The following is a 9,281-nucleotide window of genomic DNA, read 5'->3' as shown; positions in this document are numbered from 1 at the left end:
TAACAGGAGGCTTTAAAATTTTCTTTCTAGTGTCCTTCGTTTGGGAGAAAAATGCAATGGTACAAGACAGCTTTTCCTTGCCAATATCTCTCTTTTGCAAAGAGCTGCGCATTGGAAAATTCAGGGCTATGTCGTGTAGATGATGGCCTAACAGGAGGCTTTAAAATTTTCTTTCTAGTGACCTTCGTTTGGGAGAAAAATGCAAAGGTACAAGACAGCTTTTCCTTGCCAATATCTCTCTTTTGCAAAGAGCTGCGCATTGGAAAATTCAGGGCTATGTCGTGTAGATGATGGCCTAACAGGAGGCTTTAAAATTTTCTTTCTAGTGTCCTTCGTTTGGGAGAAAAATGCAAAGGTACAAGACAGCTTTTCCTTGCCAATATCTCTCTTTTGCAAAGAGCTACGCATTGGAAAATTCAGGGCTATGTCGTGTAGATGATGGCCTAACAGGAGGCTTTAAAATTTTCTTTCTAGTGACCTTCGTTTGGGAGAAAAATGCAAAGGTACAAGACAGCTTTTCCTTGCCAATATCTCTCTTTTGCAAAGAGCTGCGCATTGGAAAATTCAGGGCTATGTCGTGTAGATGATGGCCTAACAGGAGGCTTTAAAATTTTCTTTCTAGTGTCTTTCGTTTGGGAGAAAAATGCAAAGGTACAAGACAGCTTTTCCTTGCCAATATCTCTCTTTTGCAAAGAGCTACGCATTGGAAAATTCAGGGCTATGTCGTGTAGATGATGGCCTAACAGGAGGCTTTAAAATTTTCTTTCTAGTGTCCTTCGTTTGGGAGAAAAATGCAATGGTACAAGACAGCTTTTCCTTGCCAATATCTCTCTTTTGCAAAGAGCTGCGCATTGGAAAATTCAGGGCTATGTCGTGTAGATGATGGCCTAACAGGAGGCTTTAAAATTTTCTTTCTAGTGTCCTTCGTTTGGGAGAAAAATGCAAAGGTACAAGACAGATTTTCCTTGCCAATATCTCTCTTTTGCAAAGAGCTACGCATTGGAAAATTCAGGGCTATGTCGTGTAGATGATGGCCTAACAGGAGGCTTTAAAATTTTCTTTCTAGTGTCCTTCGTTTGGGAGAAAAATGCAAAGGTACCAGACAGCTTTTCCTTGCCAATATCTCTCTTTTGCAAAGAGCTACGCATTGGAAAATTCAGGGCTATGTCGTGTAGATGATGGCCTAACGGGAGGCTTTAAAATTTTCTTTCTAGTGACCTTCGTTTGGGAGAAAAATGCAAAGGTACAAGACAGCTTTTCCTTGCCAATATCTCTCTTTTGCAAAGAGCTGCGCATTGGAAAATTCAGGGCTATGTCGTGTAGATGATGGCCTAACAGGAGGCTTTAAAATTTTCTTTCTAGTGTCCTTCGTTTGGGAGAAAAATGCAAAGGTACAAGACAGCTTTTCCTTGCCAATATCTCTCTTTTGCAAAGAGCTACGCATTGGAAAATTCAGGGCTATGTCGTGTAGATGATGGCCTAACAGGAGGCTTTAAAATTTTCTTTCTAGTGACCTTCGTTTGGGAGAAAAATGCAAAGGTACAAGACAGCTATTCCTTGCCAATATCTCTCTTTTGCAAAGAGCTGCGCATTGGAAAATTCAGGGCTATGTCGTGTAGATGATGGCCTAACAGGAGGCTTTAAAATTTTCTTTCTAGTGTCCTTCGTTTGGGAGAAAAATGCAATGGTACAAGACAGCTTTTCCTTGCCAATATCTCTCTTTTGCAAAGAGCTGCGCATTGGAAAATTCAGGGCTATGTCGTGTAGATGATGGCCTAACAGGAGGCTTTAAAATGTTCTTTCTAGTGTCCTTCGTTTGGGAGAAAAATGCAATGGTACAAGATAGCTTTTCCTTGCCAATATCTCTCTTTTGCAAAGAGCTGCGCATTGGAAAATTCAGGGCTATGTCGTGTAGATGATGGCCTAACAGGAGGCTTTAAAATTTTCTTTCTAGTGACCTTCGTTTGGGAGAAAAATGCAATGGTACAAGACAGCTTTTCCTTGCCAATATCTCTCTTTTGCAAAGAGCTGCGCATTGGAAAATTCAGGGCTATGTCGTGTAGATGATGGCCTAACAGGAGGCTTTAAAATTTTCTTTCTAGTGTCTTTCGTTTGGGAGAAAAATGCAAAGGTACAAGACAGCTTTTCCTTGCCAATATCTCTCTTTTGCAAAGAGCTACGCATTGGAAAATTCAGGGCTATGTCGTGTAGATGATGGCCTAACAGGAGGCTTTAAAATTTTCTTTCTAGTGTCCTTCGTTTGGGAGAAAAATGCAAAGGTACAAGACAGCTTTTCCTTGCCAATATCTCTCTTTTGCAAAGAGCTGCGCATTGGAAAATTCAGGGCTATGTCGTGTAGATGATGGCCTAACAGGAGGCTTTAAAATTTTCTTTCTAGTGTCCTTCGTTTGGGAGAAAAATGCAATGGTACAAGACAGCTTTTCCTTGCCAATATCTCTCTTTTGCAAAGAGCTGCGCATTGGAAAATTCAGGGCTATGTCGTGTAGATGATGGCCTAACAGGAGGCTTTAAAATGTTCTTTCTAGTGTCCTTCGTTTGGGAGAAAAATGCAATGGTACAAGACAGCTTTTCCTTGCCAATATCTCTCTTTTGCAAAGAGCTGCGCATTGGAAAATTCAGGGCTATGTCGTGTAGATGATGGCCTAACAGGAGGCTTTAAAATGTTCTTTCTAGTGTCCTTCGTTTGGGAGAAAAATGCAATGGTACAAGACAGCTTTTCCTTGCCAATATCTCTCTTTTGCAAAGAGCTGCGCATTGGAAAATTCAGGGCTATGTCGTGTAGATGATGGCCTAACAGGAGGCTTTAAAATTTTCTTTCTAGTGTCCTTCGTTTGGGAGAAAAATGCAATGGTACAAGACAGCTTTTCCTTGCCAATATCTCTCTTTTGCAAAGAGCTGCGCATTGGAAAATTCAGGGCTATGTCGTGTAGATGATGGCCTAACAGGAGGCTTTAAAATTTTCTTTCTAGTGACCTTCGTTTGGGAGAAAAATGCAAAGGTACAAGACAGCTTTTCCTTGCCAATATCTCTCTTTTGCAAAGAGCTGCGCATTGGAAAATTCAGGGCTATGTCGTGTAGATGATGGCCTAACAGGAGGCTTTAAAATTTTCTTTCTAGTGTCCTTCGTTTGGGAGAAAAATGCAAAGGTACAAGACAGCTTTTCCTTGCCAATATCTCTCTTTTGCAAAGAGCTACGCATTGGAAAATTCAGGGCTATGTCGTGTAGATGATGGCCTAACAGGAGGCTTTAAAATTTTCTTTCTAGTGACCTTCGTTTGGGAGAAAAATGCAAAGGTACAAGACAGCTTTTCCTTGCCAATATCTCTCTTTTGCAAAGAGCTGCGCATTGGAAAATTCAGGGCTATGTCGTGTAGATGATGGCCTAACAGGAGGCTTTAAAATTTTCTTTCTAGTGTCTTTCGTTTGGGAGAAAAATGCAAAGGTACAAGACAGCTTTTCCTTGCCAATATCTCTCTTTTGCAAAGAGCTACGCATTGGAAAATTCAGGGCTATGTCGTGTAGATGATGGCCTAACAGGAGGCTTTAAAATTTTCTTTCTAGTGTCCTTCGTTTGGGAGAAAAATGCAATGGTACAAGACAGCTTTTCCTTGCCAATATCTCTCTTTTGCAAAGAGCTGCGCATTGGAAAATTCAGGGCTATGTCGTGTAGATGATGGCCTAACAGGAGGCTTTAAAATTTTCTTTCTAGTGTCCTTCGTTTGGGAGAAAAATGCAAAGGTACAAGACAGATTTTCCTTGCCAATATCTCTCTTTTGCAAAGAGCTACGCATTGGAAAATTCAGGGCTATGTCGTGTAGATGATGGCCTAACAGGAGGCTTTAAAATTTTCTTTCTAGTGTCCTTCGTTTGGGAGAAAAATGCAAAGGTACCAGACAGCTTTTCCTTGCCAATATCTCTCTTTTGCAAAGAGCTACGCATTGGAAAATTCAGGGCTATGTCGTGTAGATGATGGCCTAACGGGAGGCTTTAAAATTTTCTTTCTAGTGACCTTCGTTTGGGAGAAAAATGCAAAGGTACAAGACAGCTTTTCCTTGCCAATATCTCTCTTTTGCAAAGAGCTGCGCATTGGAAAATTCAGGGCTATGTCGTGTAGATGATGGCCTAACAGGAGGCTTTAAAATTTTCTTTCTAGTGTCCTTCGTTTGGGAGAAAAATGCAAAGGTACAAGACAGCTTTTCCTTGCCAATATCTCTCTTTTGCAAAGAGCTACGCATTGGAAAATTCAGGGCTATGTCGTGTAGATGATGGCCTAACAGGAGGCTTTAAAATTTTCTTTCTAGTGACCTTCGTTTGGGAGAAAAATGCAAAGGTACAAGACAGCTATTCCTTGCCAATATCTCTCTTTTGCAAAGAGCTGCGCATTGGAAAATTCAGGGCTATGTCGTGTAGATGATGGCCTAACAGAAGGCTTTAAAATTTTCTTTCTAGTGTCCTTCGTTTGGGAGAAAAATGCAAAGGTACAAGACAGCTTTTCCTTGCCAATATCTATCTTTTGCAAAGAGCTACGCATTGGAAAATTCAGGGCTATGTCGTGTAGATGATGGCCTAACAGGAGGCTTTAAAATTTTCTTTCTAGTGTCCTTCGTTTGGGAGAAAAATGCAATGGTACAAGACAGCTTTTCCTTGCCAATATCTCTCTTTTGCAAAGAGCTGCGCATTGGAAAATTCAGGGCTATGTCGTGTAGATGATGGCCTAACAGGAGGCTTTAAAATTTTCTTTCTAGTGTATTTCGTTTGGGAGAAAAATGCAAAGGTACAAGACAGCTTTTCCTTGCCAATATCTCTCTTTTGCAAAGAGCTGTGCATTGGAAAATTCAGAGCTATGTCGTGTAGATGATGGCCTAACAGGAGGCTTTAAAATTTTCTTTCTAGTGTCCTTCGTTTGGGAGAAAAATGCAATGGTACAAGACAGCTTTTCCTTGCCAATATCTCTCTTTTGCAAAGAGCTGCGCATTGGAAAATTCAGGGCTATGTCGTGTAGATGATGGCCTAACAGGAGGCTTTAAAATGTTCTTTCTAGTGTCCTTCGTTTTGGAGAAAAATGCAATGGTACAAGACAGCTTTTCCTTGCCAATATCTCTCTTTTGCAAAGAGCTGCGCATTGGAAAATTCAGGGCTATGTCGTGTAGATGATGGCCTAACAGGAGGCTTTAAAATGTTCTTTCTAGTGTCCTTCGTTTGGGAGAAAAATGCAATGGTACAAGACAGCTTTTCCTTGCCAATATCTCTCTTTTGCAAAGAGCTGCGCATTGGAAAATTCAGGGCTATGTCGTGTAGATGATGGCCTAACAGGAGGCTTTAAAATTTTCTTTCTAGTGTCCTTCGTTTGGGAGAAAAATGCAATGGTACAAGACAGCTTTTCCTTGCCAATATCTCTCTTTTGCAAAGAGCTGCGCATTGGAAAATTCAGGGCTATGTCGTGTAGATGATGGCCTAACAGGAGGCTTTAAAATTTTCTTTCTAGCGACCTTCGTTTGGGAGAAAAATGCAATGGTACAAGACAGCTTTTCCTTGCCAATATCTCTCTTTTGCAAAGAGCTGCGCATTGGAAAATTCAGGGCTATGTCGTGTAGATGATGGCCTAACAGGAGGCTTTAAAATTTTCTTTCTAGTGTCTTTCGTTTGGGAGAAAAATGCAAAGGTACAAGACAGCTTTTCCTTGCCAATATCTCTCTTTTGCAAAGAGCTACGCATTGGAAAATTCAGGGCTATGTCGTGTAGATGATGGCCTAACAGGAGGCTTTAAAATTTTCTTTCTAGTGTCCTTCGTTTGGGAGAAAAATGCAAAGGTACAAGACAGCTTTTCCTTGCCAATATCTCTCTTTTGCAAAGAGCTGCGCATTGGAAAATTCAGGGCTATGTCGTGTAGATGATGGCCTAACAGGAGGCTTTAAAATTTTCTTTCTAGTGTCCTTCGTTTGGGAGAAAAATGCAATGGTACAAGACAGCTTTTCCTTGCCAATATCTCTCTTTTGCAAAGAGCTGCGCATTGGAAAATTCAGGGCTATGTCGTGTAGATGATGGCCTAACAGGAGGCTTTAAAATGTTCTTTCTAGTGTCCTTCGTTTGGGAGAAAAATGCAATGGTACAAGACAGCTTTTCCTTGCCAATATCTCTCTTTTGCAAAGAGCTGCGCATTGGAAAATTCAGGGCTATGTCGTGTAGATGATGGCCTAACAGGAGGCTTTAAAATTTTCTTTCTAGTGACCTTCGTTTGGGAGAAAAATGCAATGGTACAAGACAGCTTTTCCTTGCCAATATCTCTCTTTTGCAAAGAGCTGCGCATTGGAAAATTCAGGGCTATGTCGTGTAGATGATGGCCTAACAGGAGGCTTTAAAATTTTCTTTCTAGTGTCTTTCGTTTGGGAGAAAAATGCAAAGGTACAAGACAGCTTTTCCTTGCCAATATCTCTCTTTTGCAAAGAGCTACGCATTGGAAAATTCAGGGCTATGTCGTGTAGATGATGGCCTAACAGGAGGCTTTAAAATTTTCTTTCTAGTGTCCTTCGTTTGGGAGAAAAATGCAAAGGTACAAGACAGCTTTTCCTTGCCAATATCTCTCTTTTGCAAAGAGCTGCGCATTGGAAAATTCAGGGCTATGTCGTGTAGATGATGGCCTAACAGGAGGCTTTAAAATTTTCTTTCTAGTGTCCTTCGTTTGGGAGAAAAATGCAATGGTACAAGACAGCTTTTCCTTGCCAATATCTCTCTTTTGCAAAGAGCTGCGCATTGGAAAATTCAGGGCTATGTCGTGTAGATGATGGCCTAACAGGAGGCTTTAAAATGTTCTTTCTAGTGTCCTTCGTTTGGGAGAAAAATGCAATGGTACAAGACAGCTTTTCCTTGCCAATATCTCTCTTTTGCAAAGAGCTGCGCATTGGAAAATTCAGGGCTATGTCGTGTAGATGATGGCCTAACAGGAGGCTTTAAAATTTTCTTTCTAGTGTCCTTCGTTTGGGAGAAAAATGCAATGGTACAAGACAGCTTTTCCTTGCCAATATCTCTCTTTTGCAAAGAGCTGCGCATTGGAAAATTCAGGGCTATGTCGTGTAGATGATGGCCTAACAGGAGGCTTTAAAATTTTCTTTCTAGTGACCTTCGTTTGGGAGAAAAATGCAAAGGTACAAGACAGCTTTTCCTTGCCAATATCTCTCTTTTGCAAAGAGCTGCGCATTGGAAAATTCAGGGCTATGTCGTGTAGATGATGGCCTAACAGGAGGCTTTAAAATTTTCTTTCTAGTGTCCTTCGTTTGGGAGAAAAATGCAAAGGTACAAGACAGCTTTTCCTTGCCAATATCTCTCTTTTGCAAAGAGCTACGCATTGGAAAATTCAGGGCTATGTCGTGTAGATGATGGCCTAACAGGAGGCTTTAAAATTTTCTTTCTAGTGACCTTCGTTTGGGAGAAAAATGCAAAGATACAAGACAGCTTTTCCTTGCCAATATCTCTCTTTTGCAAAGAGCTGCGCATTGGAAAATTCAGGGCTATGTCGTGTAGATGATGGCCTAACAGGAGGCTTTAAAATTTTCTTTCTAGTGTCTTTCGTTTGGGAGAAAAATGCAAAGGTACAAGACAGCTTTTCCTTGCCAATATCTCTCTTTTGCAAAGAGCTACGCATTGGAAAATTCAGGGCTATGTCGTGTAGATGATGGCCTAACAGGAGGCTTTAAAATTTTCTTTCTAGTGTCCTTCGTTTGGGAGAAAAATGCAATGGTACAAGACAGCTTTTCCTTGCCAATATCTCTCTTTTGCAAAGAGCTGCGCATTGGAAAATTCAGGGCTATGTCGTGTAGATGATGGCCTAACAGGAGGCTTTAAAATTTTCTTTCTAGTGTCCTTCGTTTGGGAGAAAAATGCAAAGGTACAAGACAGCATTTCCTTGCCAATATCTCTCTTTTGCAAAGAGCTACGCATTGGAAAATTCAGGGCTATGTCGTGTAGATGATGGCCTAACAGGAGGCTTTAAAATTTTCTTTCTAGTGACCTTCGTTTGGGAGAAAAATGCAAAGGTACAAGACAGCTTTTCCTTGCCAATATCTCTCTTTTGCAAAGAGCTGCGCATTGGAAAATTCAGGGCTATGTCGTGTAGATGATGGCCTAACAGGAGGCTTTAAAATTTTCTTTCTAGTGTCCTTCGTTTGGGAGAAAAATGCAAAGGTACAAGACAGCTTTTCCTTGCCAATATCTCTCTTTTGCAAAGAGCTACGCATTGGAAAATTCAGGGCTATGTCGTGTAGATGATGGCCTAACAGGAGGCTTTAAAATTTTCTTTCTAGTGTCCTTCGTTTGGGAGAAAAATGCAATGGTACAAGACAGCTTTTCCTTGCCAATATCTCTCTTTTGCAAAGAGCTGCGCATTGGAAAATTCAGGGCTATGTCGTGTAGATGATGGCCTAACAGGAGGCTTTAAAATTTTCTTTCTAGTGTCCTTCGTTTGGGAGAAAAATGCAAAGGTACAAGACAGCTTTTCCTTGCCAATATCTCTCTTTTGCAAAGAGCTGCGCATTGGAAAATTCAGGGCTATGTCGTGTAGATGATGGCCTAACAGGAGGCTTTAAAATTTTCTTTCTAGTGTCCTTCGTTTGGGAGAAAAATGCAATGGTACAAGACAGCTTTTCCTTGCCAATATCTCTCTTTTGCAAAGAGCTGCGCATTGGAAAATTCAGGGCTATGTCGTGTAGATGATGGCCTAACAGGAGGCTTTAAAATTTTCTTTCTAGTGTCCTTCGTTTGGGAGAAAAATGCAAAGGTACAAGACAGCTTTTCCTTGCCAATATCTCTCTTTTGCAAAGAGCTACGCATTGGAAAATTCAGGGCTATATCGTGTAGATGATGGCCTAACAGGAGGCTTTAAAATTTTCTTTCTAGTGTCCTTCGTTTGGGAGAAAAATGCAATGGTACAAAACAGCTTTTCCTTGCCAATATCTCTCTTTTGCAAAGAGCTGCGCATTGGAAAATTCAGGGCTATGTCGTGTAGATGATGGCCTAACAGGAGGCTTTAAAATTTTCTTTCTAGTGTCCTTCGTTTGGGAGAAAAATGCAAAGGTACAAGACAGCTTTTCCTTGCCAATACAGATGTGTCCACTATTACCTTTCTGAAAAGAGTGCAATGGCAGTAAATTTGGCATGACATGAATTCCTTTTGTTGTTGGGCCATCATGTTGTGCAATGACAATTCATGACAATTCATAGTTTCACCACTGGGTGTCCAGTGCATCACGTAACGTAGCTTTCCACCA

The sequence above is a fragment of the Pseudophryne corroboree genome, unplaced genomic scaffold (genome assembly GCF_028390025.1).
Source record: "Pseudophryne corroboree isolate aPseCor3 unplaced genomic scaffold, aPseCor3.hap2 scaffold_448, whole genome shotgun sequence".
NCBI classification, from domain to species: Eukaryota; Metazoa; Chordata; class Amphibia; order Anura; family Myobatrachidae; genus Pseudophryne; species Pseudophryne corroboree.
The sequence above is the reverse complement of the archived record's forward strand: the minus strand, read 5'-3'. Positions refer to the sequence as shown.